General features: G+C 42.5%; 1 long non-coding RNA gene across 2 annotated transcripts; it reads right to left on the bottom strand.

Annotated features, from left to right (window-relative positions):
* Positions 1 to 23,466: 23,466 nt before the first annotated feature.
* On the bottom strand, positions 23,467 to 25,772 carry LOC128445016 (uncharacterized). Of its 2 annotated transcripts, XR_008339232.1 has the most exons (4): positions 24,327 to 25,772; positions 24,148 to 24,241; positions 23,923 to 24,031; positions 23,467 to 23,831 (listed from the first exon to the last, which is right to left on the bottom strand). It is a non-coding gene; the product is annotated as an uncharacterized LOC128445016 (long non-coding RNA). The 2 variants fall into 2 exon arrangements; XR_008339231.1 differs by having other exon boundaries at positions 24,148 to 25,772.
* Between the last annotated feature and the right edge of the window lie 420 nt (positions 25,773 to 26,192).

Raw genomic sequence — 26,192 nt, 5'->3', positions numbered from 1 at the left:
CAGTAAGACACAAGGGCGTTATCATGCAGGCATGTTTGCAGGTCAGTAACGGCGTGGGGCTCCAACCCTGTTCTGGGTGGGACCCCGAAGAGAATCTCGTAGGGGGACAGGTTGTTCTTTGGTCGGGTTCGGAAACGCATTTGCATCAATACCAGTGGTAAACATTTTATCCAGCTAAGGCCGGTCTCTGCCATGCACTTAGTGAGTTTTGTTTTTAGAGTGCAATTCTCTCGCTCTACAGCGCCCCCTGATTGTGGGTGATAACTGCAATGTTTTCGTAAGTCAATGTCAAGTCTTTTGCTCAGTTCTGTGATTACTTCATTTGCAAAGTGAGAGCCGTTGTCTGAGGACAGACGTTCAGGCACGCCCCAGCGGGGAAAAATTTCTGTCAACAGGGCTTTCGCGACGGCCTTCGCAGAGGCGTGTTTTGTGGGGAATGCTTCGACCCATTTAGAGAACATGTCCACCACTACCAGGCAATATTTCTTCCCCTCGCAGGGTGTTAGTTCAATGAAGTCCATCATGAGATGTTCGAAGGGACAAGAGACTGGAGGATGTGCAGCAGGATGTGTCAGTGGTTTTGAGCGCCCTGGATTGTTTTGGAGGCAGATTAGACAACGTTCGCAAAATTTAGATGCGAATGAGCTGAAACCTTTAGTGAACCACTGCGACGTGACCTGTGTGCACATCCCCCCTTTTGACACATGGTCCAGCCCATGAGTCAATTTAGCATAAGTTGGAAAGAGAGCGCAGGGAAGACAAGGGAGACCTACAGTGGAGAAGTCGGAGGAGGGGCCATACCACACCCCGTTTAGGCAGGAGGCACCAGAGGCCCTCCAGAGACGGATATCAGCAGGGGTGTAGAGGGAAGAGAGGTCGGTGAGAGAGGCGACTGGGGAAGTGGGGGAAGAGAGTAGGGAGAAAGAAGGAGCTTCACGGGCAGCCCGTTTGGCTGCGTGGTCGGCAAAGGCGTTGCCTTTGGAGATTGTGTCTGTCTGGGTCGTATGAGCAGCACATTTGCAGACAGAAATAGAGGAGGGAAGAAGGATGGCTTCTAGGAGAGAGGCCACGAGAGGACCGTGGGAGATTGGAGACCCATCGGATTTGAGAAAACCTCAGTGTCGCCATAGGCACCCAAAGTCATGGACGACACCAAACGCATAGCGAGAGTCCGTATGGATGGTGACAGATCGTGAGGCGGCAAGACGGCAGGCCTCCGTAAGAGCGACGAGTTCAGCTGCATGAAAGCCTCGGAGGAGTCGGGGGTCCACGTGAGTGTGGATGCATGAGGAGAGGATTTGAGGATGGCCCGCAGAGGGGCTTCCATACAAGAGAAGTCAGGGATGAACTGGCGGCAGTAGGAGCACATGCCTAGAAATGACAACATTTGTTTGCGAGTCAATGGTTTTGGGATATCGGAAATGGCCGCGACCCGTGTGGGTGTAAGCGTGCGACCGTAGGCAGAGATGAAATGGCCAATGAATGTGACCTGTTCCTTTACCCACTGGATTTTTGAGAGGGAGACTTTATGCCCTGTGTTCGCTAAGTGGCGTAGGAGGGCGAGAGACGCTGTTTTACAGAGAGACTGCAATGGTGCAGTGACCAAGAGGTCATCAACATATTGGAGTAAGGCACACCCAGAAGGTAAAACAAGGGAGGACAGGCTGTCTGCCAGGGCTCTGCAGAAGAGGTGAGGACTACAGGTGAGACCCTGTGGGAGTCGTGTCCAGGTGTATTGGTGGCCTTCGAACGAGAAAGCAAACCAAAACTGAGACTCTGGAGCTACAGGGACACTGAAAAAAGCATTAGAGAGGTCAACAACAGAGAACCAAGTGGAAGTGGATGGAATCTGGGACAGGATTGTGTGAGGGTTAGGGACTGTGGGGGCTGGTGGTATGATGGCAGAGTTGACGGCCTGTAGGTCTTGTACAAACCGCCATTCGGTTGGCTGGCCTGGAGGGCGGATCTTTTTTACCGGGAAAATCGGAGTCTGAACGGGAGAGTCTCTACAAGGCACTATTATGCCTGCTTCGAGAAGTGAGGTGAAAACTGGACGAATGCCATCGATAGCCTCTGGACGGAGAGGATATTGTTGGCGATGTGGCCGGTGAGCGGATTTAGGAGTGAGCGTGATGGGCACGCAGCCTTTGATGAGACCTACGTCATATTTGTGAGTTGCCCACAGCTCGGCGGGTAGCTGTCGTAATGGTGGGGGCAAGTCTGTGGAATTTGGCGGTGTCGAAAGTGCTGTGAGAGAGCAGGAGTGTGAGGAACGAATGACGAAGAGCGAGGGTACGTTTGGTAACACGAGTTCAACGAGCACGCGGTGAGCACAAACCGAAGGTGAATATTCGACACGGGAATCTGATGTTGGTTCCCAATCGTCGGCCATGTCGCATTCTTTAACAAAGATTCCGAGTTCCTGCCATTGCAGAGACGCATGTTTAGCAATGGAGATATGTGGGGCCGAGTTAGGAACATCAAAATACGTTAGGCTGTTGGGAAAAAGGTTAACAGACATTGCAACTTGATGTTTATCAAAAAGAACATGTACAGAGAACATGACATTCTGCTTTTCTTTAAGAAAAGTTTGGTGGTAGGAGGACGTTGGTCCCTCAGACACATGTGCTGTGCAGTGGAGGTTATTAGTTTTCATGGTTTGTAGGCCCTTGGGAATATAGCCTTGGACCGCCTGCAGTGTTGATAGCGCAGCTTCCTTGTCCAGGTGCCAATTGTAGACATATATGTCATTGGAAGACGATGCCTTATACAGTCGCAGCTGGGAGGGATCTACAGGGGCGTGTGAGATCGTAACGCCTTTGTCAGAGCACGTAACGACCGCACCCATCCCGGCTAGCAGGTCCCGTCCCAACAAATTTACTGGACACGAATCAGAAAGCAGGAATCGGTGGTCAAATTGCAGGCCGCTAATAGGCCAGCTGCACTGGACAGGTTTTGAGAAGAATTCTGTTACTGAACCTCCATTTGCACAGATTGATGTGGTACTACGGTCGCTGCGCGGTAGAGTGCACTCAGATGTCCTAATGACGGAATTTGTGGCGCCAGTGTCCACCAAAAACTGCACCGTCTCACCCTCTACTATTAAGTCTGTGGTTGGGAGTTTCTCGTAATGTGGTGTACGGAGACAATGTAAGTTAACCTGCTTATTGGTTTGGCTTGGAGGGGAAAGGGTAGAGAGAAAATCAGTAATGCGCTCGTCATACTGTGGGTGTCGGTTGTGTGTGTGTGTGTGTATGTGTCTGTGTCATATCACCCGGTCCAAGAGGTCAATCTGCCTGGGAGAAATGTCCATGGGATCGACCACCTCGTCCTCCTCGCATTCCTCGGCCACCTCTCCCTCGTAGTGGACATTCTTGAGACCAATGTTCTGGTGATCCACAGACGAAACACCCATCATCGCGTCCATTGTAGTCACGTTGGTGATCATTGCGGGTTGGTCCTTCGCGGCGATAGTTGTTGCCTGCCACGTGTCTCTGTCGCGGCCTCTGCCTCCCTCTGAGAACATTGTCAAAGCCGTGGTAGAGGCGGCGAGGGCTTTCATCAGGGTCCCGTGATCTTCGGTGGATTGTTTGTCTTCCTTTGAATTCTCAGCGTGTTCTGCGTGCCTTGCATGGCGGATTATCTCTTGCAGGCGACACTCGGTCCATCCTCCGATGAGGGTCTTGTCGACGTTGGACCTGATAATTGGTTTCATGCTTCAGCGATGGACTGGGCTTTGGGGCGGGTGTGGTTATGGCGGGCGTCAGAAGAAGTGATTCATCTTTGTCGTCTTCTTCAGAGTCAGGTGCGTTGGGGTTGAGGGCGTATTGGTCATGCTGGGCTGGATGGACTTGTTGGAGGTGGACCGGGGGCAGCGGGTGTGGACGCCAATCCTCCCCCTTGGATTTTGCATATGCTCCGGGTTGTGGCAGAGCAGGGTAAAGAGAAGAAACAACAACAGGTGGGTTAGTTTCAGTATCATACGGTGGGGGTGAAATGGGTGATGATACAGATGTAGCAAATGGATTATGTGCTGACAACACATAGTGAGCAGTAGGAGTAGAGACGGATTCGTTTTTGGCAACTTTACCCTGTTTGCTGCGTTCTTCCCGAAGCCTAGACTCTTTTTCCCATTGTGCTAAACATTTCTCATGTTTTGCACATTTCCCCAAATGGCTTGTCTTTACTCTCTTTTGACTTAACATTTTATCTTTCTCATGACTCAGTCTCGCACGTAAGTTTGACAACTGATTTCAACTCAGACTTCCTTTTGATGGGAAACCCAGTTGTCTCACCCATACTTCTAAACATTCACAACATTCATCTCCATATTTTCCCTTCATATCCCTTATAATGGGAGAATCCCATTGTACTGGGTCTGGTTTTGAATCCGTGTTTCCCATGTCTGTGTTCCTATTTCTTTGTCTTTGTGTGTGTGTGTCTCTGTGTTTCTGTGAAATTTCAGGAAATGCAGATGTGTGTGCGTAAGTGTATGTTTCGAAGAAGTGCCAATAAGTTTGTGCGCTATTTCAATGTTCGTTTTGAGGAAGTGTCAATCTAAGGTCAAGTTCGTGCGCTGGTTGTTTATTCGTATGAGGAAGTGTCACTCTAAGGTCAAGTTTGTGCGCTATTGCAAACTAGAGTTTCTGAGTGTGTGTGTGTGTGTGTGTGTGTGTGTGTGTGTGTGTGTGTGTGTGTCCAGTCTGCTGTGTACGTGATGGGGAAGTCAGACTTCGGTTATGACTGTACTGGTGTGTGTGTGTGTGTGTGTGTGAGTATCTGCATTCAGCGACTTCTGAATACAATCCTATTATATTTGTAGACTTTTCTGTCTTTTATCAGGTTATTTAAAAATAATTATTTCATCTGTTTTCCAATCTCAAACTAAACCAATTATTTATTTTACAATATTTCGCAGACGATGTCAGACGTGAAAAACAAGATATAGTTTCTATTGAACACCGATATTATAGAGGACTTCTCAAGGTGCATAAACACAACTTTGAAAAAGAAAACAGAAAAGAAAAAAGTAATAAAATAAAATAAAAATAATAATAAAAAGAGAGAGAGGAAAAAAGAAACAGTAGAAAATACACTCTGTGTTTATATAAGATTATTATCTGTTAGAATAACACTCAGGAAGTGCAGATGTGTGTGTGTGATTTCAAGCAAGAAATCGTTGACTTTTATAAAAAAATTTATATTATAACTTATTATTTAAAATATTTGACTCGGGTTGAAACAATCAACCTTACCTTTAACCAGATATTTATTAATATAAAATGTTTGACTCAGGTTGATAAAATCAACCCTGCCTTTAAAAAGACAGTTATTAGGTTATAATGTTTGGCTCTGGTTGATACAATCAACCTTACCTCTAAACAGATATCTATTAATATAAAATGTTTGACTCAGGTTGATACAACGACAACCCTACCTTTAAATAGACATGTTTAATATAAAATGTTTGACTCAGGTTGATAAAATCAACCCTGCCTTTAAAAAGACGTGTATTGAATTAAAATGTTTGACTCAGGTTGATACGACGACAACCCTACCTTTAAAAAGATATTTATTTATTGGTTAAATATCTTTCAGACTGGCACGACGACCGTCCTACATTCAGACACGTTCCGTGTCTTTCCTCGGGTCAATGCAACGAAAGCCCGGCAAAACTCGGATATTGTTTTATATCCTACACTCAGATTCGCGCGACGACGATCCTACACTCGGATTATATGATCCTCCTAATTTGATCAGTATATCCTACAACTCGGATTATATGGCCAGTATATCCTACAATTTTCAGACTTCAATTATTCCTTTAAAAAAATGACGACTTTCTTACCCCAATTAAATTGTGGACGTTCAAAGGTCCGTCTCTTGGAATGCAGCAGGGATGATCGGTTGGTCCGGAGATGGAGAGTCCTCCGTCCGTGTCTGTCAGGTACGAGGTGGGCTCGATATTCGAGCCCGTTGGCCAAGCTGTCCAACTCCGGCTCCGACGGTCACCTGTGCATCCCACTTCTGACACCAAATTGTGATGGCAATTTTATGTCGTCGTCAGGAATAAAGAATGAAACAAACAAACAGTTTGTTTGTCTTTTATTACGAAGCTTCGGACACAAGTCAAACACAGAGCAAGGCTGTGTGCTTGAGAGTGCAAAGAGCCTCTCAGAACTGGCAGTTTAAGAAGCCCCTCCGAGTTCCGCAAAACAGTAGCAGGAACTTTCAAAAACACATGTATTGCACACATGGAGCTTGCAGATCATCTGATCAACACAATAACGGTATATAAAAAACAGAGGTTCAACCTTTAAGAAACAGCATTGAAACAGGAACTTTTCAACAGGAACAGCATTGAAACAGGAAAGTCTAGACACAGTCTGGCACAGTATCCAACAATAGATTTTTAGAGAAAGTTTCAGAACACACACACATTCAATGACTCATCTGAAACTAGTGGTGACAAACATTGTTTCAAACAATGTTTTAAAGTTAGCCTAGTCACTGATGCAGATGTATCAGATTACAAATTATGATTAGGTAAATTTGGACCTGTGTTGTGTTTACAAGCATTACAGGAACAGTAGAATTTTCTATTACAGTAGCCAAGATGATTTTCACCTAACCTGGAAAGAAAGCCTGATAAATTACATCAAAGCACTGTACAAAGAAATGTCATAACCTCCTAATCATTATTAATAGAAAATTATAAGAACAACCCCAGGTTCCTCTTCAGCACTGTCATAGCTCTACTGATCCATTTATTCCTCTAACTCTGAGAAGTGATGATTTCATGAGCTTCTTAACAAAATTATAACCTTCAGGGGGTCAATTTAGGGATACACGATATACAGTGCCTTGCATAAGTATTCACCCCCCTTGGACTTTTTCCCATTATGTACTGTTACTAACTGGAATTCAAATAGACTTAAATAAACTTTTTCCCGTTTGATCAACAAAACATGCATAGTACTTTGGAGGTGCAAAATAAATTTTATTGTGACACAAACAATAATGAGAACAAAAAAGTTGACATCTGTTGGGTGCATAAGTATTCACCCCCCTGTGTCAATACTTGGTAGAACCCCCTTTCGCTGCAATTACAGCTGCAAGTCTTTTGGGGTATGTCTCTACCAGCTTTGCACATCTAGAGATGGAAAGGTTTGTCCATTCTTCTTGGCAAAAAAGATGAAGCTCAGTCAGATTGGATGGAGACCGTCTGTGAACCGCAATCTTCAAGTCTTGCCATAGATTCTCTATTGGATTGAGGTCTGGGCTTTGACTGGGCCATTTTAAGACATTAACATTCTTTAATCCAAACCATTCCTTTGTAGCTCTGGCTGTATGTTTAGGGTCATTGTCCTGCTGGAAGATGAACCTCCGCCCCAGTCTCAAGTCTTTTGCAGACTGCATCAGATTTTCTTCAAGGATTTCCCTGTATTTGGCTCCATCCATCTTTCCCTCTATTCTGACCAGTTTCCCTGTACCTGCTGAAGAGAAGCATCCCCACAGCATGATGCTACCACCACCATGTTTCACTGTTGGGATGGTGTGCTCAGGGTGATGGGCAGTGTTGGGTTTTCGCCACACATAGCGTTTTGCATTGAGGCCAAAAAGTTCAATTTTGGTCTCATCTGACCAGAGCACCTTCTTCCACATGTTTGCTGTGTCTCCCACATGGCTTCTGGCAAACTCCAAACGGGATTTTTTATGGATCCCTTTCAACAATGGCTTTCTTCTTGCCACTCTTCCATAAAGGCCAGATTTGTGGAGTAGACGACTAATAGTTGTCCTGTGGACAGATTCTCCCACCTCAGCTGTGGATCTCTGCAACTCCTCCAGAGTAACCATGGGCCTCCTGGTTGCTTCTCTGATTAATTTTCTCCTTGTCCGACTCTTCAGTTTGGGTGGATGGCCTCCTCTTGGTAGGTTTGCGGTTGTGCCATATTCTTTCTATTTTCTTATGATGGATTTTATGGTGCTCAGAGAGATGTTCAAAGCTCTGGATATTTTTTTTATAACCTAACCCTGCTTCATATTTCTCCACAACTTTATCCCTGACCTGTTTGGTGAGCTCCTTGGTCTTCATGATGCTGTTTGTTCAGTAATGATCTCCAACAAACTCTGAGTCCGTCACAGAACAGGTGTATTTATACTGAGATTAAATTGCAGACAGGTGGACCCTATTTACTAATTATGTGACTTGCAAATGTGACTTGTGAATGCAATTGGTCGCACCAGATCTTTGTTAGGGGTTTCACAGTAAAGGGGGTGAATACATATGCACTCAACACTTTTCAGATTTTTATTTGTAAATAATTGTGAAATCCATGTAATATTTCCCCCCACTTCCAAATGATGCACTATTTTGTGTTGGTCCATTACATAAACTCATGATGAAATAAATTTTAATCTGTGGTTATACCATGACAAAATGTAGAAAAGTCCAAAGGGGGTGAATACTTATGCAAGGCACTGTATATTGGCCCAATATATTTTCGGCCCGATAATAGGAATAGTATATTATTATTTATTTATCAGAACTGAAATTATAGCCTATTAAACGTCCGATAAACACAGAACGCCAACATATGCGACGTAAGTTTTACCACAGACAATTGGACCTCAGATGTCAGACCAGTGAGTTTGCTTAGATAGACAGCATAGTGGCTGGATGAAACGGACATTGTTGCATGCACTCGCATACAGCAGTCAGTTCTATAAGAGCCTCCCAATTTCAGAGATATTGTCAGTGCATTTCATTTATTAAGATTTTCTATGCAAAACATTTGATAAGATTTATGTTACATGAAGGCCAAAGTATAGAGAAAACTTCTTTACTCTCATGCACTAAAAGTACAAAAGCGATTCTCAAACTTTTTCCTTTTCTTTATTGAGCATAATATTCTATGGGATTTTGTCAGTTTTTAAATCAGGATTTCAGTTCTATAATAGCCTTTATTTTTGAATGCACATTATCTATCTGAATTACTATTTGAATACATTGACATGTCTTATTTGAATGTAATTTGTAAACCAACATACACTACCTCAAGGCACTTTCAAAGTCAGTCAAGACTAGGGATGTCAAGATATGACATTTTGAAGCCACGATTATTGTCAAAGGAAATATCATGGTTTCCTTTTTTTTTTTTATGATCATCAATACTATAGAAGGAAAAAGACACAAAACAAGCAATATATAGCTATTAATATAGCTAATGAACTAAAATATGTATTATTATCATCAACTATATCCAGTCAGTGTAATGTTTGGCCATTTTTGTTTCCTTATTGTTGAAGGTTGGTCCGGGAATTTGTGTTTCCTGTCATCATAATCAGTGTTTGTGTTTGGGACTTTTAATGTGTAGGGTCACAGACGGAAGTTGTTCTGTTTAGGGAGCGAAGTTTTGAATAGTTGTGAAAAAGTAAACAGGCATTCTTCTACCAGCATTGGTGGAAATAAGGCTCTCACTTCAGTTCCCTCTTCTTAACTAACCTTTCAGTGGCTTGCAGGGACAAATTGTTACTTGCAAAAGGCAGGACACCAAAGCTAGTTTTCGTGGTTTTTCAAATCCCTACGGTTATTAAACCGGGACGTTATGGATGGTTATTTTTCCATCTATAAAAAGGTTATGCCAACTGTTAATGGTTTAAGTCAGACATGTCAAACTCAAGACCTGCTGGCCACTTCCGGCCCATGGTACAATTATATTCAGCTCGCGATAAAATATCATATGTCTATCTTTACTGGCCAGCATTGTGAACGATGAACTGAACGGACCAGTTTTCATATGATGAACGTGAAAGTGAGTGACGTTCACTCAAAAAAATCATCGTATCAGGCCATTATGTGAAATAACAGGAGCGTATGTGAGAAAACTCCATGTCGTCATCAGCGCATCTGAAACGGCTCATCCTGAGGCTGCATTCATTGTCACAGAAGATTTCTTTTTTTTTTTAACTTTTATTAGAACAAGTACCTTGACAATGAGTCTCACACAGCATGTCATACAATATTACAAGTGAAGACAAAATAAAAAGAGAACACAAATGGCAGAAGAGTTATCCCAATAGGTTCACATCCAGTCTAGCTTATCCAGTAAAATGTCAACAGAATATTCATTTTAACAGATACGTTATCACAGGTGTCCACTTTGCAAAGTAAATGTCCATCCGGAGTCTTAGGCTTGCAGTTAAACTTTCCATGCAATTCACAGCCTGGAGCCTCTGGGCCCACTGGTCCACGGTAGGTGGGTGGGGCTTGAGCCAGTTTACTGTGATAATTTTGTGGGCAATTAGCATCATAACTCTGATCATATACAATTCATTTTTCCTTAGCCCCCTTGAAGGTGTAGTTCCCAAAATCAGCTGTTGTGGGTCAATCGAGCTGTCTAAGTTCAAGATCTCACGTACTTCCCCCTTCACCCCCTCCCAGAACTTCTGCAATTTAGGGCAATCCCAGAAAATGTGGGAAAAGTCGCCAATTATACCACAACCTCTCCAGCAGAGAGGGGAATACTCCTTGTCGTATTTAGCTATTACTATGGGTGTTTTAAAAAATCTCATTCTTAGCTTCCAACTAAATTCTCTCCAGGTTGGACTACTTAAACATTTGTGCCAGGACACCCAAGAGCTTTCCCATTCATCATTTTTTTTTAATTTGTTGTTTGTAAAGTGCACCAACCACACCAAGGCAATTTCCTGTATGTGCAAATATACATGGCAATAAAAATAATTCTGATTCTGATTCTGATCTGTAATAATGGTGTTAGCCTCCAATTCCCATTTACCTTTTATATCTAATGTGTCAATAGTTGTATCCATATGAATTCTTCTGTATAAACCACCACCCAGTACTGTTCAAAATTGCCTGGTGTTTCCCTAATTTTGTCCCACTCCTTGTGTGTGGTCAAATAGTGCCGAAGTTGGAAATATCGAAATAAATCTTTAGCTCCAATACCATACTTTGCTTGAAGTTGTGCGAAAGCCTTGAGAGTCGTTCCTTCAAATAATTGACTAATTGTTGCCAAACCCTTCTCCGCCCATTTACTAAAACCACTGTCTAATTTAGAAGGCAAAAAATCACTTAGAGCAGCTATTTTTGTTGCCCTAGATATGGTAAGTTTAACACCTGTCTTATTTTCTTCCAAACCGTTAATGTATACTTAACCCATTCATTTCGTATCTTGAGTTTCCGCCATTCATTTGTCGTTGAAAGAGGAGGGCTGAGAGTGATGTGTTCACTGAGCTTTGCTCTATATGTACCCATTTTGTATCCATATCCAATCTCATCCAGGAGACCAGTACTCTAAGTTGTGCTGCCCAGTTATAACTTCTGAAATGAGGCAAAGATAGGCCGCCCTTCTCTTTATGCGAGCAAAGAACTTTGAGGCCTCACTCTAGGCCTTTTATTCTGCCATATGAATCGGGAAACCAGCCTATCTAAGAGTTTAAAAGTACATACCGGGACAGCAATAGGAAGAGAACAAAAGAGAAACAACAGCCTTGGCAGAACATTCATCCTAATGGTTTCTACCCTCCCAACCAAAGACAGGGGAAGCATCTCCCACCTTTCCAAATCATTTTTGATCTGGGAAATAAGTTTGTCATAGTTTGCGCTGTATAGTTTAGAAGAAACAGGAGTCAAAATCACCCCCAAATACCTAAAGCCCCCCTTCGACCATCTAAATCTCACAAGTCTGTCCAATTGTGTGGGCCAGCTTCCTGTAATCATCATCGCTTCTGATACCCCTCATTAACCTTATGTCCTGAAACTTCCCCATAGTTCCTCAGACAATGCATAACCGCTGGTATAGACAACAATGGATTTCTTATAAACAAAAGAATATCATCCGCAAACAACGATATCTTATGCATCATGCCCCCCTCATCTGCAATACCTTCAATTTGATCATTACCCCTTATTAATTCGGCCAGCGGCTCGATACTCAGTGCAAACAAAATAGGAGACATTGGATTTCCTTGCCGAACCCCTTTCTTAAGTTTGAAGAATTGAGAGCAGTGACCGTTTACCCTAACTCTTGATATTGGGACTTTATTTAGAGTGTTAATCCATCTAATAAATGTCAAATTAAATCCCATTCGTTCCATAGTGTAATTTAAATACGACCAGTTCACCCTATCAAACGCCTTCTCAGCGTCAAGACTGAGTAGCATTGAGGGACTGGCAGAGTCTCTTGCTACTGATTGCAAATTTAGAACTCTTCTAATATTATTTGCACCTTGACGGCCCGGTATAAACCCAGTCTGATCAGGATTGATTAAGTTCCCCAGGTATTTCTTCATTCTATTCGCCGATATAGAACTAAGAATCTTTACATCACTCCCAAGCAGACTAATTGGCCTATAGGCGCCACACTCCAGTGGATCTTTCCCCTCTTTGTGTATGACTGTTATTACAGCTTCTGACCAGCTCTTGGGTGGGTCATTTTCATGTAATGCATAGTTAAAGACCCTGCAAAGCTTAGGCACAAGCTCCTTCATAAAGACCTTGTAGAATTCACCAGGTAAACCATCTGTGCCCGGCGATTTGTTATTTTTCAGAGACCCAATGATTCCTTCTATTTCACTTTCTAAAATTGGGGCTGTCAATTCCTCTGCCTCTGCTTCTGATAACTTTACTAAATTAAGATCTTTAAATATTCCCTCCATTTTCACTGTGCTTGGTGCTTCCTCTGGTGCATCGTAAAGATTCTTGTAAAAGGTTTGAAACGCCTCTGCTACTTCTACTGGATTGGAAACCTCAGCTAAGGATGTTGGATGCCTTAGTTTAGGAACAATACGATTTGACTGCTCTTTTCTCAACTGAAAGGCAAGTAGCCGGCTTGCTCGATTCCCCATCTCGTAATATCTCTGGTTTGTATATCTGAGCGCTCCCTCAGCTTTGCGTGTAAGTACTTCATCTAGAGCAGTTCTACAATCCTGTAATTGTTACAATATAATTTTGTCCCCCGTTACTCTATGCTCATGTCCCAATCTTTTTATATCACTTTCCAATTGTTTCTCCTTTTCAAGTCTCTTTTTATTTAATTTAACGGCTATTTCGATAAATTTTCCTCTCAGCACAGCCTTAGCCCCATCCCAAAGGGTGGAGTGAGACACCGCTCCATTATCATTTATTGCAAAGTATTCTTCTATAGTTTGTTTTAATTGTTTTTGGGTTGTCGGGTCTGTTAGCAAAGAGACATTTAATCTCCAGTATTTAAAATGCCTTTCGAAACCCAAGTTATATTTCTGTCTTACTGCTCCATGATCAGATAGAGTAATAGGTTCTACAACACATTCCTCAATTCTATGAAGGCTCTGCTTACAAATGCAAATCAGATCAATTCTGGAGTATGACCCATGAACTGTAGACAGAAATGTAAAGTCTTTTGTCGTTGGATTCTTGGCTCTCCAGCCATCTACAAGCCCTAACTCTTCCAATAAATGTTTTGCAGCTTTGGATTTCCTGCTAGGGGGTCCATGGTCTGAGGGCAATTTGTCTAACTTCGCATTTAAGACACAATTAAAATCTCCTCCCAAAACCATGGTACCCCTAGCTTCCCTTGCCAGTATGGATGCAATGACCTTAAAAAATAAAGGATCATCTTCATTCGGAGCATAAATATTCATGATGGTCAGGTTTATTCCACCTATTTTTCCTATGACTGCTATATACCTGCCCTGAATATCTTTTATTTCCCTATGTACTGTGAGTCCACTGGATCGACTAATCAAAATTGCCACTCCTCTCTTTCTGCTATTTGGACAAGATGCATAGAACACCTGCTCCACCCAATCTCTTCTCAATTTCTTGTGTTCAGCCTCATTTAGGTGAGTTTCCTGTAGTAACCCTATTGAGCATTTGAATTTTTTCAACTGAGCTAGAATCTTTTTCCTTTTTATGGGATGATTGATACCTTTAACATTGTAACTGACAACTCCTAAATCAGACATACATAAAATTCTGTCTCGTTGTTTTTCCTTCCCCTAAAATCCCCTGTGTTTAAAACAAAAAGTTTTACATCAAAAATTACCTCATGTACTTGTGTGGACTGAACAGACATGTCAAGGATATATGAACCAAGAACAAACACATTTAAATGAAACAAATAAACACCTTTGACTTCCAAAAACCCAGCTGGCTGAAGAAATGTGTCCAGCCGCTCCTGTTGTATTATAGGCAGAGAGTTGTGACTTCTAACTCTCTCTGGGGAATATGCACTAAGTGCCAAACAAACCACAGACCAAAGAAAATAACCAATTCCCTGGTGAGGTTTTCGACCCATCTTGGGTATTATCATAAAAAAGAAAATGGGAGCACTTCACTCCCTCTTACCTTTAATATCACTCACATATACTCATCATTTATTCAGTATATTCAGTGTGGTTGGCTGTTCCAAGTGTCATATGAGGGGATGGATATAATGTCTTATTCCTGTCGACCTTTAAACTTAGCACCGGCTTTCAAATGTCTATTCGCGTTTCCTGAGCACATGTCATTTTCTCAATCCTGCAGAAAAGACCGTAGATCAGTGTCCCTCAGAGATGCGGCTCCTCTTCCTCTCCTCCCGTCCTCTTGTCTCTGCCATGTCACCCTCGAAAGCTCCCGTTCCATCTTCTCTCTCTCACTAACCTGCACCACGATGCCCAACTCCCCAAGAGTCGGCAGAGCCTCGATCAGTGTTGGGAAAGTTTTCACTCCCGTCTCCAAGGTGACTCTCAGCTGCGCAGGGAAGCGACATCCGGCCCGAATCCCCTTCTCCTTCAGCTGCTTAATAACTCCCCGTACCCGCGCTCTTTTCCTCTGTACCTCCAGAGAGTAATCTTGGTCGAAGTATATGAGTTTTCCCTGAAACTGGACTTGTTTCTGCGTCCAGGCTTGTCGTAGCACCGCTTCTTTCACTGTGTAGTCCAGAAATCTCACAATGATGGAGCGTGGAGGTGTGGTGTTGTCTGGTTTCAGCCCCAAAGATCTGTGCGCCCTTTCAATGTGTACGTTCATTTCAGGCGGCAGCTGCAGCGTGGCATTAATAAGCTGTTTAACAAATCCGGCCATATCTCCTTTCTCACTACCTTCAGGGACTTGATAGATTCTCAGATTGTTGCGGCGCATTCGGTTCTGCAGGTCATCACATAGGTCCGTGAGGGCCGCCTCGCGTCTCACCAGGTGCCGGAGCACCCGCTCATGCCGCTGACTCGTGTCCTCCGCTGCGCCGACTCTGGTCTCCGTCTCTTCCGTCCTCTGTTCAAGTTTCTCCATCCGTTGTTTTAGATCCGTTACCGAAGTTTCCAGTCTAGACAGCGAGGCTTTGGTGTCGGAAAACGATTCCTGATTTTCTTTCCTTAATTCTTTCAGTTCTCGAAGTATCTCCGCCATGTTCATTGCTCCTTCTCCTCCGCTAGCTTCACCTGGGGCAACGTTAGCCAGCGGCCCTTTTTTACCTTTAGCCTCTTCTTGAGATTTCTGCTGCTTCCCTGCGTTTCTTGTATCTCTGGACGTGCTCATGTCTTCCACTAGGACTAAATTTAACCCATTAATCTTCTGAATATTCTAATAATCTTGCAAACAGCCAAGCCACACCGAATTTTGAGGGAGCCCACCCTCCTTGCGACTTTCTCAGAACATGGCGTCACCGGAAGTCGTCACAGGAGATTTCAACCACTGCAATCTATGGACTGTGCTCCCGAAATACTTCCAGCATGTTAACGTTCCCACACGATATCGGAATATACTGGATTATGATTACAGCAACATCCTTGGTGTATACAAAGCTGCCCACCGCCCCCACTTTGGACTCTCAGACCACATCTCCCTGTTCCTGTACCCAGCCTACAGACAAAGACTCAAACAAACAAACCCAGTGACTAAACAAGTTAAACTCTGTTCTTCAGAAACTGAGAGCATCATGCACGACTGTTTCTCACAGACAGACTGGGATGTGTTTAAAGCTGCAGCAAAACTCAAGGATTCTGCCATCAACATACAGGTATATGCTGAAAGTGTGACTGGGTACATTAGCACTTGTGTTGATAACATTGTGCCCACCTAACAAGTCAGGAAGTTTCCAAACCATAAACCCTGGATGAACAGTCAGATACGTCAGATGCTGCTTCCTCGGTTTCTTTCATTTCGATCAGGGAACGAGATGGAGTACAAAAAAGCAAAGTACAGACTGGGTTAGGGTTGTTTATTTCCTTGTGACATAAATCACATTCTTAATGATAATATATTACGTAATTTGCATGGCGCTTTGTGTTTTTTCACATGGTGCAGATTTGGCAGGAAATTTGCATGATAGCAACACAAACTACAATGGAGCAGGGCGAGTGTGACACAGAACATTGGAAGGTCTCTGACCTGCCGAGACAAAATGAGGAGTTCAAGAGGGGATACTTCTCTCCCATGGAAGTGATCTGGGTATTAAAAGTTTGGCATGGACCAGAAAACTCCTTTGCAAATAATGCGGCAGAACAGTCTCCGCACAACAATCTCAGACACCACAAACTTCTTTTGCCATCCATGTAAAACTCCTTTCAAATACAGATTCTATAGCTGTGAGACTATCAACAATCCCCATACATTGGGTAGGGTAACTAGCTAAATCACTAAAGTATTCTTAAAATAATTATTTAACATTAGTTAATGATAATTATTCATAATTATGAATACAACTTTTTATAACGGTGTAAGAGAGCTGCCACCTGTTTTTTTTTTTACCACTACAGCCCTGAATAGGTTATAAATTACAGCCCTTTACTGACATTTACCGACACCATGTTTAAAAAAAGCATTAAAAGCTTAGAGAACAAAAACTGCAGGAGCAAATATGCAGTTTCTTGTGAATGTAAAGTGAAATCACAATTGAAAAACTGTAACGCACATCACCATTTGTATATATCTAGAAAAATTGAAACTCAGATACTTATACAAAAAATGTGTATCGGATAGGGTGCTCATTTCAACAGCATCGACACCAACAGTGCATCTTCGCTTCCTCCGGGAGACAAAACTTCACAAGGCACCGCTGCAGACAGGCAGGCACACAGCACCTCCCCTCACTAGCAGCTGAACACATGAACGCTAGTTGACTTTCACAACACTGAGTTGCCTTGTATCCCTACCATAAAGCTAACTTAACATGGCCAGTGTTGCTGTTTTAGTGGAAAATTATAAAAGTAACTGTGGGGTTTGCAAGCACTTTTCATACGAGGCAAACAACCAGGGAAAGGTGAATGAGGTCATTAATGTAATCAAGCACGTTAATGTGGGAGCAGTTACAGTCCTGCCTGTATTTAACATTTATAGACAAATGTTATCGACTATCAAGTATTTTTTCTGGGTATCTCGGTATCGAGTTTGAAATTCTAGTATCGTGACAACCCTAATAGCCTGACAGTTATAACACAACAGTAAACTGCTAAATTAGATGTGGAGCTCTGACAATGAAATTAAATATAATATTATCATTATCCTTATTGTGTATATCTGTGAAAATTACCAGATGTAATTAGCAATGCCAATGTTGTGTATTCCTATTAATATAATTTGTCCACGCACACCAGCTGGAAATGTGTTGACAGGCCAGGCCTGTGAATAGCTGGTACTACAGACCGCGTATGTGGCCATACTGCTTCGTGAATGAGCACACCTGCACAGTTATAGCTGCTTTCAACCATTTTAGTCAATGGGTTCCTAAATAAATTTCGACTTATTTCTGACACACACGACTAGCTGCTAATTCCAGGATGATGTATAGTACACAAATGTTGACGCCACTCACTGACTATCTATTTTTGTGAGAGCACTACTGAAAGTTGACATTTTAGTAATAGAGGTACTGCTTGGAGGAGAATTGGATGTGTTTTTTGTTTTTTTAACTTACCGGCACAGACATTCTGCTGATGCCTTCACTGTCCCCGTATACTGGTATGAATGCGCACGGTGGTCTCCTTCAGAGATGCTTCGAGCTTATCTTATGGGCTCCAGTCACTCCTCCATCATCCACACTGTCTACGACATGCTGGGCTCTACAGGAAAGAAGACGTGCTCGGCGTTCCGTTCAGTTTGGAGTGTAAGCGTTTGAAAATGTATCTGCGGTAAAAGTGGTAGCGGCAGGAGCGTTGACGTCTGAATGTTCAGCAGGGCCGACTCTCTCTACCCCGCCCTCTCCTCTGTCACGGGTTAAATCTCTCTCTCTTTGGAAACGCTTCAATAAAAAGCTAGTCAACGAAGAAGCGGTTGTCCGAGAGGTCAACTCTCTTCAAATGTAATGTTGACAGGTTCATACCACGCACGGGATAATCGCTCCACCTGTGCCTCTGTCTGTTGACGCGAGAAACATCCCCCTGCAGAGCTGGAGAGCCCCCTCCCCCGTTTCAAACGTACGCGTGCCCGAGTCATAGAACCACCATCTCAGACCTTTTTATCCCAATTTCCTCCTAATTTTTTTTTTTTTTAATGCTTTATTGAAAAAACATGAATGTGTTAACGGGTGAAGACAAGGGCTCAAAACAAATGTGTGCAAACAATGACACATATGAGTACATAAATAAATAATATAATAAATAAGAGAAACAATTTAGAAAAACAGAAGACAGTAGATTCGATTCAGAGGACATTATGAAAATTAAATATATCTTTCATTCCTCTTTAAAGAGATCAGGTCACACGTTGACAGTTATATCACTTTTTTGTGTTTTTTATATTTATACATTTTTTGTAATTTTGACCTTATGACTTATTCAGATATCTGTTTTCCATGTTAGAACAACATATTATAACTTTCTGTAATCCTTAAGATGTTTTCAAACCAAACCAGAAGAAAGAATTGAGATATCACACTTAGTAATCTGAGACCCTTGTATTTAGTCAGGAAAAAAAAACATCACCATCTCCCCATGAATAGCACAGATATAATTCAATTGTATTTGAATGGTCCCAATTCATAATATACATTATCTCAAGGCACATTACATTGAGGGTCTAGACCTTACATTTTTTTATAGAGAACCCCAACTGTTCCCACAATGAGCAAGCACTTTCTTCCCTCAGCAAGTTTCTTCCCTCATTAACTGGAAGAAACTTATTCAGAACCAGACTCAATGTATGCGGCCATCTGCCTCAACCGGTTGGGGTGACAAATTATTGTATGCCCTGTTGCAGTTTTACTGTTTTTATAACTTACCAAGATTAAAATAAATTGTCTATTTTAAAACTAAGGAATGTGTGTCGTGCTGTGTACTTGAGGTTTTAATCAGTCACACCTGGCTGGCCATTTACGCCCTGTCGGTGACACTATACAGCCATGGCCAAAGGTTTTCGAGAATGACACAAGTATTGGTTTTCAGAAAGTGTGTTGCTTCAGTGTTTTTAGATCTTCTTATTAGATGTTACTATGGTATACTGAAGTAAAATTACAGGCATTTCATAAGTGTCAAAAGATTTTATTGACAATTACATTGAGTTCATGCAAAGAGTCAATATTTGCAGTGTCGACCCTTCTTTTTCAAGACCTCTGCAATTCGCCCTGGCATACTGTCAATTAACTTCTGGGCCACATCTTGACTGATGGCAGCACATTCTTGCATAATCAATGCTTGGAGTCAGAATTTGTGGGTTTTTGTTTGTCCACCCGCCTCTTGAGGATTGACCACACTTTCTCAATGGGATTAAGGTCTGGGCAGTTTTCTGGCCATGGACCCAAAATGTTGATGTTTTGTCCCCCTAGCCACTTAGTTATCACTTTTGCCTTATGGCAAGGTGCTCCATCATGCTGTAAAAGGCATTGTTTGTCACCCAACTGTTCTTGGATGGTTGGGAGAAGTTGCTCTCAGAGGATGTTTTGGCACCATTCTTTAATCATGGCGGTGTTCTTATGCAAAATTGTGAGTGAGCCCACTCCCTCGGCTGAGAAGCAACCCCACACATGATTGGTCTCAGGATGCTTTACTGTTGGCAAGACACAGGACTGATGGTAACGCTCACCTTTTCTTCTGCGGACAAGCTTTCTTCCAGATACCCAAAACAATCTGAAAGGGGATTCATCAGAGAAAATGACTTTACCCCAGTCCTCATCAGTCCAATCCCTGTACCTTTGGCAGAAGATCAGTCTGTCCCTGAAGTTTTTCCTGGAGAGAAGTGGCTTCTTTGCGGCCCTTCTTGACACCAGGCCATCCTCCAAAAGTCCTCGCCTCACTGTGCGTGCAGATGCACTCACACCTGCCTTCTGTCATTCCTGAGCAACCTCTGCACTGGTGGGGCCCCGATCCCGCAGCTGAATCAACTTTAGGAGACGGTCCTGGCACTTGCTGGACTTTCTTGGGCGCCCTGACGCCTTCTTCACAACAATTGAACCGCTCTCCGTGAAGTTCTTGATGATCCGATAAATGGTAGATTTAGGTGCAATCATAATAGCAGCAAGATCCTTGCCTGTGAAGCCCGTTTTGTGCAAAGCAATGATGACTGCACGTGTTTCCTTGCAGGTAACCATGGTTAACAGAGGAAGAACAATGATTTCAAGCACCACCCTCCGATTAAAGCTTGCAGTCTGCAATTCTGTCTCAATCAGGATGACAGAGTGATCTCCAGACTTGTCCCGGTCAACACTCTCCCCTGTGTTAACAAGAGAATCACTGACATGATGTCAACCGGTCCTTTTGTGGCAGGGCTGAAATGCAGTGGAAATGTGTTTTTGGAGATAAAGTTCATTCACAAAACTTTTGGCCACGGCTGTAAACCTGCCAGGAACAACAAATACCGTTTTTGGGGTGGCAGAGGAAGTAGAGGAAAACTGAGTACCGCAGTTTATTGAGAAACTCCCCAAAAGCGAGTTACCGCAAGATTTGGATGTGAAAATAGAACGGCACCATCGGTCACTGGCACAAAAACCTCCCCCCCAAAGTCCAGAGAAAACCAATTGCTATCAACTTTCAGAAGTTTCCTACCAAGGAGAGGGTACTGAGGGAAGCTTCGAAAAAGGGGATAATCAAACTGGGCAACAAAACAGTTTATGTCAAACACAACTATGCGTACGAGATAATCAAGAAGTAGAAGTAATGGGAAAGTAAAGAAAACCATCAAGAGAAAGCAAATTCACTTTCAAACACCATTCACAATTATATTCACTGGGAGCCAGGGACTAGAACATTCTCCAGTGCATAAGAGGCATGGCGGGAGATGAAGAAACAGGGATTCACAGTTGAACTACAAGCCAAGGAGGACAGCCCGGAGACATGGCTTTGTTAGCTACTACAAAGACAGCAGATACCGGGACACCAGGAGAATATCGTACGGTGTCGGAATTGAACATTTAACAGTACTTCCACGCAATCCAGTTCTATCAGACCATAATTTAATAACCATCGATTTTTCAATAACTGAATATATGCCACTAATAAAAAACTCATTTTCTAGATGGCTACCTGATGGTGCTGTAGCTAAATTTGAGGAAATAATTCCATTAACATTTAAACCCGTATTATCCGTAGATATAAACAACAAATTCTTTAAAAACCAGAGCTCAATTGAGATCGACCACCTCGTCGATAGCTCTGCAGACTTAACATTAGACTCATTAGCGCCTCTAAAAAAGAAAAATGTCAAACATAGTAAATTAGGTCCGTGGTATAATTCCCAGACAAATGAGTTAAAACAATTATCAAGAAAACTAGGAAGGAAGTGGCGCTCCAGCAACCATATTGAAAATCTCATAGACTGGAAGAATAGTGTTAAAGAATATAAAAAGGCTCTCCACAAAGCAAGAGCTGCCTACTATTCAAAACTAATAGAAGAAACCCAAAACAACCCCAGGTTTCTCTTCAGCACTGTAGCCAGGCATACAGAGTCACACCTCTACCGTACCAAGTATTCCTAGATCCCTAAATAGCAATATCTTTGACCTTTTTCAATGATAAAATTCTAACTATTAGAAATAAAATCAACCATCTCCTGCCTTCAATTGGTTGTGGTTAACACATTGGTTCTAAACCAACAACCTGTATCTTAGATACGATTCTGGCAAAATTACTTAAAGAAATTCTGCCCCTAATTGATAGTTTGTTACTTAATACAATCAATCTGTCATTATCATCAGGTTATGTACCACAGTCTTTTAAAATAGCTGTAATCAAACCCCTTCTCAAAAAACCCACCCTAGACCCAGAGGTTTTAGCCAATTACAGGCCAATATCTAATCTCCCCTTCATGTCTAAAATCTTAGAAAAAGTTGTAGACAATCAGCTGTGTGAGTTTCTCCAGGAAAATAATATATTTGAAGACTTTCAGTCTGGGTTCAGAGCAAATCACAGCACAGAGACAGCCTTCAGATCAGGGACTTGTATCTGTCCTCGTTCTGTTAGATCTCAGTGCAGCATTCGACACAATTGACCATCAAATTTTATAACAAAGACTTAAACAGTTAATTAACATTAATGGAACCGCCCTTGACTGGTTTAAATCTTATTTTTCTGATCGCTCCCAATTCGTGCAGATTAATGCTGAGTCATCTGTGCGCACCAAAAATAACCATGCTGTTCCACAGGGCTCTGTGCTCGGCCCAATTTTATTCTCATTATATATGCTTCCACTAGGAAACATAATCAGGACACACTCGGTAAATTTCCACTGCTATGCGGATGACACCCAGTCATGTCACAAGGACACAAAAACCTGGATGACCCGCAATTTTCTCTTATTAAACTCAGATAAAACATAAGTTATAATACTTGGCCCTAAACACCTTAGAGATACATTATCTCAAGATATAGCTGCGCTAGACGACATTGCCCTTGCTTCCAATGAAACAGTCAGGAACCTAAATCATGATCTTTGATCCTGATTTGTCCTTTAATTCACACCTAAAACAAATTTCTAGGACAGCCTTAATATCTCAAAAATTTGACATGTCCTTTCGCAGAAAGATGCAGATAAACTAGTCCACGCCTTTGTTACATCGAGACTGGACTACTGTAATTCATTACTCTCAGCACTAAGCGAAAAGCAGAATTAGTGTCATGGGAAATCTTATGGAAGTTACCTGATCCCCTGAAGTTATTGCCTATTTACAGCACGTCAGCACCGCGTTCTTCCGCGACATTAACTTAAGGGTAGCGGAGTAAACGCACCGCGGAGAGGGGGTCTGGAGAACAAAGGGGGGGGGGGGTTGCGGAGCGAAGGTGTTATCTAATTAGCATATGACTCAGGGCGAAGCCGCTGCTGAGCCTCTCTCGATTCCTCATTGGAGGAAACCAACCCGGAAAGTCACTCGTGATTGGCTGGTAGAAGTGTTGCGATTGGTCACCCTGGGTCATTGCAGCACACACGTGGGGTAAACCCCTCCCACACAATATTAATAATAAAATTAATATATAGTTGTTATTAGTAATATATATATATATAATAAATCATTATTTATTACTAAGCCTTTACCAAAAGCAATGCAGTTAATTAACATATTGTACAGGGAAGAAAAAACATGAACGAGGTATATGTTGAGCCAAAGGTTTATTTACATACAGCACAAATATTGTACAAACACAACTAGCCTAGCCAGTGAAAAGTTAATCAGGTGAAGCTTGAAATGTCTCTTTGCAGCCTCTGGGTCATATGTTCTTTGAGGGACTCTGTCAGGGACTCAGCCGAATCTGCCCCAGTGTGTAGACATCTGTGGTGTGTAGACGTCTGTGGTGTGTAGACGTCTGTGGTGTGTAGCTGTGAGATCCAGTGTATCTTCTAGTATTATTTGAAGTGTGGCACACAGGTCGGTGAGCTCCTGGCTGTGGAAGGATGGATCCATGTCATCTGTCCCGCTATAAATCAGCTGTAAACACAATCAGTACAATTAGCACATTTCAATGACAACATACACCTACACATGTATCTGAAAAATTATTTAATGAATCTAACCTTACCCTCTTTCTTCTCTGCCGACTCCTGAACTCCTCAATGCTGATGCAAGGTCCGTATGGATGAATTGGAAGCTCCTTCATACTGGCTCATAGTAAGTCATAGTACAGGCAGCTGGAAAACAACATGAGTAACATGAGTTTATTATTAATAAACGGAAATAGCCTCGCTGCATCACCGTTGGAGGATCCACCGCAAAATTCCTAAAAAAATCCTGAACAGACACTTACGTACAATGGCGTCGTTAGCGCGCACTGCAAATGTGGACTTTCAGCGAGTCTCGGCGTAATGTGCAGTGACTGCGTCATTGTGTGGGGAATCAGGCTGTGAAAACACAATGATGAAAAAGATCAGATAAAGTAAAGCTGGAGGATGTATTTTAAACAGCACAGCACATCTTTAGTCATACCCTCGCTCCGCCGGCCATCATCCTACATATCTTCCTGTATCTTCCTACAAAAATAAAAAAAACGAGAAAAGTTACGTCTATGAAAAAACTAACCAAAAACAAACTTTTCGATTTAATTAGTTCATACTTATTTAAACATGCACTAGCTCCGCTAAAGCACTCGATGCTTTATTCTACTTTTAGCAACTGTCGCTAATCCCACAGTGGTTCACATGTTTTTCAAATCTGAGAATTAGCTTAGCAGTTAGCAATAGCTTCGCCTCACCTTAATTCAGGGACTGTGCGCCTGTCTTCTCCGCCTTGACTCCTCCACACCGGGCCCGCGGCTTTGCTTTCCCACGCACTCATCTTCTCCTCCAGGGAAACAGTGTTGTGTCGACTTCAGCAAGTTATTTATCCCGAAAACAGAGTCTCTCGTACGGAACAAGCTTAACGCGATCCTCTCATGTCTGCGGCAGACAGACTGCATTCACGAGGCTGTGATTGGACAATCCCATCAGGTGAAGACGCAAACGACTGACGTCACTTCTTCAGAGTAAAGCTTCACAACTCTCCTTTTCATCTTAAAGCAGCGGTTAAAACAGCTTTTAAATTTAAATTTTACATGGGATGAGTATGTGACTGAGGACCCGTTTATTCTTTCTGGTTTTAAGCAGAGGTGTAAAAAGTACTGCAATATTGTACTCAAGTAAAAGTACCTTTACTTTGATGACAATTTACTTGTACCCATCTAAAAATCTACTCAAGTAAAAGTAAAAAGTAGTTCATTTAAAATGTACTTTAAGTAAAAGTTACTTAGTTACTTCCAACAACTTGATGGGGGCCGCTCCTATACAGTGCAAAAATAAATATTTTATACAAATATAAGTGCAATGACATTAAACATGTCAACACAACATTTAAGAAGTTTGGGGAGGACATGTCAAGACATGAACCACATGACAGCTAAAATAAAAAAGTTAAAATGCCGCTGTCCCACTGTATATTTAAACTTTTGGTTAAACTTTGGTCCACCTTTAGAGCACTAGTCTACAAACTCTTGTTGAGTTTGAGCAGCAGTGAACAGCATCCAGCACAGCTGAAGAGTCGCTCGCAGGTGGCCGAGGCAGGTAGGCCAGTAGGCTATTGAGTTTCAGGCAGTGTTGTGCATGAACGAACACGTTCATTTTTATGAGAACGTTGAACGCCAGGAGTGAAGCTTGTATAGAGCGCCCCAATGTGCTAGGGCCGGCCCTGTGAAGCGCAGTGATTCTCAAACTGTGTGGTGCATCTCACCGATGTGGCACGGAGGCATAAAAGGTGGGGCGCGCGACCGGGAGGGGAAAATGCGAGGCGGAACTAATATTATAGCCGAACTAATGTGTTGACGTCCGCATCTCTTTAACGGTCGGGCAGTTAACAAATCGCTCTTTCGCCGGAGCCAGGGGTCGGCAACCCGTGGCTGGCTCTTCAGCCGCGGGTAGTTCTTCAGCAGAGGTGTAAAGTAACGAATTACATTTACTCACGTTACTGTAATTGGGTAGTTTTTTGGTGTACTTTGTAATTGTTTGAGTAGTTCTTGAAATGGGTAATTTTACCTTTACTTAAGTAGATTTTGACAGAAGTATTGTACTTCGCTACATTGGAAATTACATCCGTTACTGAGTAAAAAAAAAAACATATTTCAAGGCGCAAGGCAATTCTCACTGCACTGGTAGATGCTGCATAGAGTGGATGACGTTCCCTCACGTGCACGTTCAACATATGAAAACTGATCGTAAAGCTCACTCTTCACGAAAAATATGCGCGACATGCACAACAATGCACAGGGAGCCATAACTCTGCAGATATCTTTATGGAAAGCCAGTCGAAGTTTGGAGCTTACAG

Source organism: Pleuronectes platessa, chromosome 7, assembly GCF_947347685.1.
Source record: "Pleuronectes platessa chromosome 7, fPlePla1.1, whole genome shotgun sequence".
Lineage (NCBI taxonomy): Eukaryota > Metazoa > Chordata > Actinopteri > Pleuronectiformes > Pleuronectidae > Pleuronectes > Pleuronectes platessa.
Note: the sequence above shows the minus strand (reverse complement) of the source record. Positions and strands in the feature narration are given on the sequence as shown.